At 45.3% G+C, this 10,580-nt stretch overlaps 1 pseudogene; it reads right to left on the reverse strand.

Moving 5' to 3' along the window:
- Window positions 1–4,427: 4,427 nt before the first annotated feature.
- On the reverse strand, window positions 4,428–5,336 carry LOC146820964 (YEATS domain-containing protein 4 pseudogene; annotated as a pseudogene).
- Between the last annotated feature and the right edge of the window lie 5,244 nt (window positions 5,337–10,580).

A 10,580-nucleotide genomic window follows, 5' to 3' on the forward strand; every position in this document is an offset into this window, starting at 1 on the left:
GTACCACCATTGTAGTGGTGATGTAGGGGTACGCGTGTACGGACCGTACCCACGTTCTGGGGGCGTGGGTACAGTCCGTACCACCATTGTAGTGGTGATGTAGGGGTACGCGTGTACAGACCGTACCCACGCTCTGGGTGCGTGGGTATGGGCCGTACCACCATTGTAGTGGTGATGTAGGGGACGCATGTACAGACCGTACCCACGCTCTGGGGGTGTGGGTACGGGCCGTACACACGTACCCCTACATCACCACTACAATGGTGGTACAGACCGTACCCACACTCTGAGGGGCGTGGGTATGTCCCGTACCACCATTATGGTGGTGACGGGTACGCGTCCATGTCCACTTCCGTTGTGGCGGGACGTGGGATTGGTGGACACGCCCCCCGAAGTGACCAGACCATGGAGGTAATTAATGTGCAGGTTGTATTTGTATTTTGTGGGGTGTGGGTTATGTTTCCTGCCCCTTGCACCCCCCCCTTTGCCCCTGGGGGTTGTTCTGACCTTCTGCGGCGTCTGCGTCGGTTTCTGAACACGAGGTCGTAGGCTATGAGGGCCGGGATGACGCGTAGGTTGGGGTCCATCGCTGTCCGTTGCGTACCGGTGCTCCTTGTTCGCGTCGTCCTCAATTTCCCGACAGTTTTTGGCTCCCGTAAAAAATGCTACGTGCGGAGTGACGTAGGCACAAATCGTACTTGCTGGTCCGTAAAACGCTGCCTGACTCCGTCTGGACGTCGCGTATGCGCCGTCCAGAATCAGATTTGTATGTATTTTTGTGCCGGTCGGTGTTTTTTACGACTCGTACGGAAATGGTGTTTCTGTACGAATCGTACTTGCGAGTTTGTAAGGTGTTTTTCCCGGGTACGAGTCGGACGGAGAAAACGCTCCGTACGACCATGTGTACCCGGGTTTTACCGGATCGGAATCGGCACCTTAGTGCAACAGTAGGGAAAGTGTTTGATAGTGGAGGGTAAAAAATTACTATTCCCACTCCAGCGAGTGCAACAGTAGCGAAAGTGTTGGATAGCAGAGGGGAATAATTTACTATTCACACTCATAACAGTAGGGAAAGTGTTGGATAGCAGAAGGTAAAAAATTACTGTTCCCACTCCAGCGAGTGCAACAGTAGGGAAAGTGTTGGATAGTGGAGAGGAATAATTTATTATTCCCACTCCAGCAAGTGCAACAGTAGGGAAAGTGTTGGATAGCATAGGGGTACAAATTAAACTATTCCCACTCAAGTGACTGCTGCAACAGTAGGGAATGTGTTGGATTGATGAGGACAATAATTTACTATTCCCACTCCAGCAAGTGCAACAGTAGGGAAAGTGTTGGATAGCGGAGTGATAAAAATTACTATTTCCACTCCAGCGAGTGCAACAGTAGGGAAAGTGTTGAATAGTGGACGGGTAAACATTACTATTGCCACTCCAGAGAGTGCAACAGCAGGGAAAGTGTTGGCTAGTGCTGGGGAATAATTTACTCTTCCCACTCCAATGAGTGCAACAACAGGGAAAGTGTTGGATAGCAAAGGCGATACAATTACTATTCCCACTCCAGGGAGTGCAACAGTAGGGAAAGTGTTGGATAGCGGAGGGGTTCAATTTACTATTCCCACCCCAATGAGTGCAACAGTAGAGAAAGTGTTGGATAGCGGAGGGGAACAATTACCATTCCCACAGAACAAAATTCTAATTTAAAAACAAACAAAATATTAACTACAATACAAAATATAATTAAAAACCCCCAAAAAAACATATAAAAATATAACAATTAACAAAACATATAAAAATATTTTAATGTAGCAAAAATCTGAAATTAACATAAAAACATAATGTTTTTAATTTAACAAACAATTTACAAACAAATACATATTTTTTAATAGAAATTAATCTTAATCAAAATATGTAAAATTACATAAATGTAATATTTATTTTTCTACCCTATACAACCACAACATTTACAACACACATCTAAATTAAACAAAGAAGTGTACCTCCAAAATTAACACAATTAATTATCAATTAAACAAATATTAATACTCATAAAACACATTAAAAAATGTACAAATTAATGTACAAACAAAACATTACAGCTATTGAACTTAAATCACCAAACAATATAAAAACTAAACAATTACCAAAATATTTATCAATTAATAAATGAATATTAATGACCAAGTAATGATTAATTAATTTAAACTAAATTACTTTCCACCCTCTACCCCAATAGACACCAAAACACACACCTAAAAATATTTACACAATTTCCATAACTATTTTTACATTAATAAATTAATATATATTAACAACAAACCATTAATTAATTAAAAAAAATTACTTCATACCATTTACCACTATAAACCCCACAACTCACACATCACAATTATTACACAATTGGCATATTTAAATTTTAATTATTTAATTAGCATTAATGAACAAATAATTAATAAATTATAAATAAATTACCTCCCACCATATTTCCCTATAAATGCCACCACCAATTTAAAAAAACTTTACACAATTAACATAATTAATGAACAATTAATTAATAACAATTAACAAGCAAACTATAAATAATAATTATTAAATTAATTCACACAATTAGCACTATAAAATAAAATTAATTAAAGAGTATATTTAAAATATTAATAAATGTATTAAAATAAAATTACTTCCCACCCTACTCCCCTATCAACCCACAACCCACTCCTAAAAAAATAACACAATTAACATAATTACCAATTAATTAATAATAACTGACAACCAATTAATAAATAGTTCATAATACATTAATTCCCACAGTAAACAATATAAAATATAAAATAAATAAATATTAATTAATACAAAATATTAATAGATTAATTATAATTAAATTACTTCCCACCCTACTCCCCTATCAACCAACAACCCGCTCCTAAAAAAATAGACACAATTACTATAATTATCAATTAATTAATAATAATTAACAACGAATTAATAAATAATTAATAATTAATTAATTCCCACAATTTACAATATAAAATATAAAACAGATACATATTATTTCATAAAAAATCAGAATAAATTATTTATAATTAAATGACTTCCCACCCTATTCCCCTATAAACCCACAACCTGCTACGGAACTAAAACGCAAAATTTAAATAAAGTAAAATGAATAACTTCTAAAAATTTAACACATATATTAAAAAACAAATGCAATGCTTAGCCAAAAAATACAGCACATACATTTAAAATACATACTAAAATACATAACACTCACTAAAACAACAGTATTTTTACAACAATTTTTTTGCAAACAATATTAATTACTTCGATATTTTAGAAAACAATATTTCTTACCTGAAACTCGATATTTTTGACAAAGATATTCTTCCAGTAGATATTTATGTATCTCGATATTTTGCACTCGATATTAGTGCAAGTCGACATTTGCTACTCGATATTCTGACTCTTTACCGTCCTAAACAAGTAGGGTCTTAGCTTCTTCTGCACCTAGACCACAGCAAAAGCTTCATGCTCAATTGCACTCCACCTCTGATACCTGAGGAGTAGTCTCCTGCATAGGAAGACTGACTGCAGGGTGGTCTAGGCCCTCTTCATTCATTTGGGACAGTACGTTCCCACACCATGCTTTGAAGCATCTGACTGCACTACAAATTTCCTGGAGAAGTCGGGTGATATGAGCATGTGCGAGTGCACAAGTTTGCCTTCAGGGCATCAAAAGAGGTCTGGCAGGCATTATCTTCTGGGGCTGCTTCTTGGAAGTCAGCTCAGTCAAGGGGCCCACAATGGTGCCATAGGCCTTGATAAATCTCCTATAGTAACCGGTGAGACCTAAAAAGGTTCTCACCTCTGTCTGGGTCTTGGGAGTCTCCCAATCCAGAATAATGTCAATCTTAGGTTCTAGGGGTGCCACCTGGCCGCTTCCTACCTAATGACCTAAGTACACCACGTACCCTTGCCCGATCTGGCACTTACTGGCCTTCATCATGCATCCTGCCTTCTGCAGAGCCTTCAACACTTCCCAGAGGTGTTGCAAGTGATCTTCCCAGCTGTATCTGAACACTGCAATGTCATCCTGGTAGGCAGCACTTGAATCCTCCAGCCCAGCCAACACTTGGCTGTGGTTGACCAACCTCTGAAAGGTGGCAGGGGCATTCTTCAACCCAAAGAGCATCACTCAGAACTGGTTGTGCCTCTTTGATGTTGGGAATGCAGATCTCTCCTTTGCCCCATCAGTCAAGGCAATCTGCCAGTACTCAAATGTTAAATCAAATGTACTGTGGAACTTGGCAGCTCCCAACTGATCTATGAGCTCATCAGCTCTGGAGATGAGGTGCGCGTCAGTCCTAGTGACAGCGTTGAGCCCACAGTAGTCCACACCAAACAAAAGTTCAGGAGTGGCAATGTTCAGTTAGCACTTGTAAAATCGTTCACATATAAAAATTGCAGTTCTGCTTGAAGGCATCAACATCTACATGAGTGTGCCAACTTGCAGCAAATTTTCGATTTGGACCAGTCTGCTACTGTTATTCTGTTAGTTGGTTTCTAAATGTCTTTAGAGAGATCATCTTCTTCAAGTTTCTTAATTTCATTTTTCAAACTGTTAATAGTTTCACGACTAGCTTTCAACCTTTCTTTGAGATCAGAGATTTCAAAATTGATTTTCTTTCTAGCAGCGTCCATCTTCTCCTTAGTTTTGGTTTCCAATTCGCTAAATTCAGTTTCATGCTTGTATGCTCCGAGTGTTAACTGGCGAGATGTTGTCAATAGCTGTTGCATCATGGCTGTGGGATTCTGGAAAATCATCTCGTCATAAAATTCAGAAACCACGGTTTTCTTTCCTAGCATGACGTTGGTATCGGACTGGAACAGTTTCAGCAAGTGATACAGAGTAACAGGTCGTTCATTAGGATCAATAAAAAATATTTTGACAATTATTTCAAATTCACCCCAGCCTGTTTCAGTAATTTCATATGGCGGTTTAGTCACAACCCTTAAAGGATTGCCGTAACTTTCATGCAACTTAAATTGGATTTTCTTCACGTATGCCGACATGTCCTCATTCCTATAGGGTTTAACGTACACTGTCCACTGATGAGTGTGACCATCTTCTTCCAATTTCTTTCCAAAATATCTGGCTACATTTCCATAAACTATAGGCTTCACAATGGTAACTCCCGGCACGGGCCCCATTCGAAAAATGTAACTGTGTCCTTTGCTGACCTCTGGCCTGGAATCCTACGCCGTAGACAGGTTTACCTGGCCCTGCGCAGCATGCAAGCTCGCTCAAAACAGAGTCCCGTAGAAAACAAGCCAGGATTTCTGCGATCGCCCCATTGTTACGCATCTCAAAGCCATTGGTAAAGTTTACTAATATAAACATATTGGACAATGTCTTGCCAAATGCCCTTATTTTAAATGGAGAGGAGACTGACATGTTCCTGTTTATTGTTTACACTGGAACCTAACATTGTGTTGGTTTTAACCTTTATGTTTGGCATTTAGCTCTGTTGACCTGCTCATCACACAAATGATCCAGTAGATAGGACATTATTGTAGTCCAGTGTTACAGTTGCTAAGAACTATATACATTGTAAGTGCTACTGTGCTTAATCAGTGGGCAAGTTTGTATTTCTGCACGTGTTTCTGCAACGTTATTGTTTTTTCTACATGTTCTCCTAATTTTCTTGGTGTTATCAGATCCTGCCACACTAAGCTAGTGAAAGCTGAAATTTAATTTATTTTAACACTCAGACTAAACATTCACATCCCTTCCCTAAAAATAAAATGTTTCAGAAGAAAAAAAAAAAAGAAAAAGTTCAGGAGTGGCACTGGGTACAGTAGGCTTTGGGACCAAGGCCAACTGGGCTGGTCCAAAGAGTGTTGGAAGGCTCTATCACCCCTAATGCCAGCATCTTAGAAACCTCTTATTTGACCATGTCAGTCAGCCTGTAATCTTTCGCTTGGCAGGCACCTGGGCCAAGGTTTGAGACTCCAGGACCTTCTGATTACTGGTGCTGGCTGCCATGGACCGAGTGGCCACGCATGCCCACTCTGGCAACCCAAGCATCTCCAAGTGTGACCTGAGCTTCACATCCTTCCACAAGGACTGCTCCAGGTCACCCCCTAGCAGATAATGTACAGGCATGGTAGGGCTCACAAACACCCTCAAGGGACCTGGAATGCACAAGGGGCTACTTGCTCCTCAGACACCAGGTGACACCGGACTGAGGTCACACTGGCTCCAGTATCGCCAAGAGCTTCTACTTTTTGCCCATTGATGGTCACCCAGGTGTTGTACTTCTTAGGGGCCGATTCTGGTCTCGCTCGGAACGGCTCCGAACGCGATCCGGCTGGAAAAAGTACGAGCCATACGCTTGTTTTCCATCCAACTCGTACAGCTGTACAAGCGAGCAAGTACGATGTGAGAAAAGCGAAATCGCCGACCGAATCGTTTCCGGGTCCGAACTGCTCCGTATGTCTCGTCGTAAGCAAACCGTGTCGAGCAACGGAGGTGATTTTTATGACCGAGCCAGTACGATGCATGATTCGGACAGCTGGATCGAGTCGGAGCATCCGACACGTAAACGCTCCGGAAAGCGGACTTCGGGGGTCCGCGCCGGACCCCCATTCACCCGTAGCCTTATGAGTTGATCACGGGGAGGACCTAAGAAATGCATGTACGGTGCGGGTGGCACAGACCCGTCCCCTCTATAGGGGGCGCCTTTGTGCGCAACGTACCTTTTTTTATCAATGGTGGTCTATGTACGCGTCGTACAACAGGCTCCCATTGACTTCAATGGGGCTCCGAACGACCCGTGTCCGTCAGCGTTTGTTCGCATCATACTCGGGCGCTCGGAGCCCAGGAGCACGAGCTGGTTGGAAAGCCTTCCGGATTCGAGTCGGCGGGAGCCTTCTCCCAGCGAGATCGGAATCGGTTCCTTAGTGTTTGCAGGCACTTGGATTCTCGGGACAATCTCACTGTCCCCTAGTGAGACAAGAGTACTTTCTGTGAGATGCCCACCCTACTCTGAATACCCCTCCTCCCCAAGCCCTACACTAGCCATCACCTTGGACTGCCCACCGGTGGGTGGCTGGGCCTCATTGGGGCATTTATGATCTCTCTTCAGGTGACCAATGGGTCACAAGTATTGCACTTATGAGGTCCTAGCTCTGCAGGCTTTCCTGTAGAGACCCATGGTTTCTTATCTCCTGGGGGGCGTGAATCCTTACCCTGAGTACTAGGAGGCCCACTAGGATGTAGGGCGGAAAAACACCCCGACCGCCATGGAAGCGGAAAACAACCACCCGCCAGCCTCGTAGGAAAACCGGCGGCCAAATTAGCATTAACCGCCAAAAAAATCTGACCGCGGTGGTACGAGGCCCAGAAAAACCGCCCGTAGCAGGCGGAGATGGCCAAAACCTGTCTGCGGCGGTCAGATTCACGGCGGAAAAACAACAACCCACTGCAAGTATAGCGGAGACACCGCCCCGGAAATTAGTATATCCCCGATGGTCCCGCGGTACGTACCGATGTCTCCGACCGCCGCGGTCGCACAATGGGATGAATGGAAGAGCCAGCGGAAGAGCTGAAGCACAGCCTCCGCAGCCGACGAACCGTCAAAAATATGGCGTACGAAGCCAAAACCTGACAAGAAGGCCAAAAACTGCACACAGAAAACTAGACATGCCTCCCAAATACACAAAACACACCCCAATGACACAACCACATGGCAAAACGAAAAATACAAATCCCAGGACTACACACCTGTAAGCAACAACCCAATTGGACACACCCACATAGCTGTGTATAAAACCAGCCCCTTCACTGACCACAATCCCTTGCAAAACTCGAGGAGAGAAGGGAGACATACCCCAGCTGACAGGAGAGGCAAAGGACACAACATCACCAGCCACACCACACACAGCACCACCACCACCTCCAACCCAGCACAACTAACCCCCCTGCACAACACACACCATACACAGCACAATCACAACCACCACTCACACCCCTGCACCCACAATCACTTTGCACACCACAGACCATGGTCACACAGAAAATGCCCAAATTCACTGAGAGTGAGTTGAAGGTCATGGTAGATGAGATAGTCAGAGTTGAACCACAGCTTTTTGGTAGCCTGGTCCAACAGACACCATTAGCCACAAGGACACAAATGTGGGCTAGGATAGTCCAAAGGGTCAATGCAGTAGGGACCATCTCAAGATCAAAAAAGGAGATCATGAAGCGGTGGCATGACCTGAAGAGGGAAGTCAAGGAGAGAAGAACCGTGAGCTGGCTCAGAGGACTGGCGGTGGCCCTCCCATTCCACTAAAAACATTCACACAATGGGAGGAGAAGGTACTTGCCATACTGCATCCAGAGAGTCTCACAGGAGTAGCCGGGGGAGTGGAGGCTGGTAAGTACAAACAAATGACTACCGCCACTCTGCTATGTACTGCCTTCCACAACTACAAAGCTATACCACCTAGGACACACACCATCCATCTGCACCACACACTCACAAAAACATGCCTCACAAATCCAACATTCACCCACTCCCATTTACCACAAACATAGCTAACAACATAACCATGGGGGCATGTGTACAGGCAGACACCACTACAGCAACCACCAGGCCCCCTGGCCCACACCTGAGCAGGATGGATCCCTCCCCCACCCCATCCAGGAGCAGTTGGTAGCCATTGCAGTACAACAAACAAACTTACAGGTAGGTAGCCACCTTCACAATGAGGGTGTTTGTGTCAGGGAGGGCTGCACTACTATTCCCACCATGCCCCCTGTCCCACAGTCTAGCAGGATGGATCCCTCCCCACCCCACTCAGGAGCAGTTGGAAGCCATTGCAGTACAACAAACAAACTTACATTTAGGTAGCCATCTTCACAATGAGGGTGTCTGGGGGTGGGAGGCTTGCACCACTACTCCCACCATGCCTCCTTTCCCACAGCCTAGCAAGATAGATCCCTTCCCCACCCCACTCAGGAGCAGTTGGAGCCATTGCAGTACAACAAACAAACTTACAGGTAGGTAGCCATTTTCACAATGAGGGTGTCTGGGGTTGGGGGCCCTGCACCACTACTTCCACCATGCCCCCTGTCCCACAGCCTAGCAAGATGGATCCCTCCCACCACCCCACCCAGAAGCATGTGTCAGCCATTACACAACCCTCATCAAACTTACAGGTAGGTAGCCATCTTCCCTGGGAGAGTGTTTGTGGCTGGGAGGCCTGCACCACTACTCCCACCATGCCCCCTGTCCCACAGCCTAGCAAGATGGATCCCTCCCACCACCCCACCCAGAAGCATGTGTCAGCCATTAAACAACCCTCATAAAACTTACAGGTAGGTAGCCATCTTCCCTGGGAGGGTGTTTGTGGCTGGGAGGCCTGCACCACTACTCCCACCATGCCCCCTGTCCCACAGCCTAGCAAGATGGATCCCTCCCACCACCCCACCCAGAAGCATGTGTCAGCCATAACACAACCCTCATCAAACTCACAGGTAGGTAGCCATCTTCCCTGGGAGGGTGTTTGTGGCCGGGAGGCCTACACCACTACTCCCACCATGCCCCCTGTCCCACAGCCTAGCAGGATGGATCCCTCCCCCACCCCAACCAGAAGCAGTTGGAAGCGATTGCAGTACACCAAACAAACTTACAGGTAGGTAGCCATCTTCACAATGAGGGTGTTTGTGTCAGGGACTGCTGCACTACCACTCCAACCATGCCCCCTGTCCCACACCTGAGCAGGATGGATCCCTCCCCCACCCCATCCAGGAGCAGTTGGAAGCCATTGCAGTACAACAAACAAACTTACATGTAGGTAGCCATCTTCACAATGAGGGTGTCTGGGGGTGGGGGCCTGCACCACTACTCCCACCATGCCCCCTTTCCCAAAGCCTAGCAGGATGGATCCCTCCCCCACCCCACCCAGGAGCAGTTGGAAGCCATTGCAGTACAACAAACAAACTTACAGGTAGGTAGCCAGTACGTGCACCCACCCATTTTTCCCAAATTAAATGGTGCCAAATGACAACACCAGCCCTCACATTGCACAAAGAGCCATACCTACCCCATTGCCAAGCACAGTGTGCACACAGGTAAACCAAGGAAACTGTCACAACCACCAAAGTGTGACACACCAATTCACAAGTAGAAGAAAGCCTGGGCACATTCATGCACAGCAACTAGTTACATGTGCATCACCATGGGGCAAGTGCAACAAGGACCATTCTCAAAATATGAAAGCATGTGTGGTGGCACAAATCAAGATATGCACATGACAGGACAAAGGGACGCAGGAGATGACCATGGCCAGTCCATGGCCAGATGTGACATCTGCTAGGTCAGACAACTAAACCATGAGTCTACAATTAAACACATGTTGTGCCAGACCCTAGATGGCAACAAGTCCCAGTAAACCTCAATTGGACACGGTTCGCATGGTATGCCCTGACACCTCGCACCATGGACAGGTAATGCTTGTATCACTGTATCATGTCAGGGAGCACAGTACTGCACACAGTCAACAATGTGATGATATGTCAAT

The sequence above is a fragment of the Triturus cristatus genome, chromosome 6 (genome assembly GCF_964204655.1).
Source record: "Triturus cristatus chromosome 6, aTriCri1.1, whole genome shotgun sequence".
NCBI lineage: Eukaryota > Metazoa > Chordata > Amphibia > Caudata > Salamandridae > Triturus > Triturus cristatus.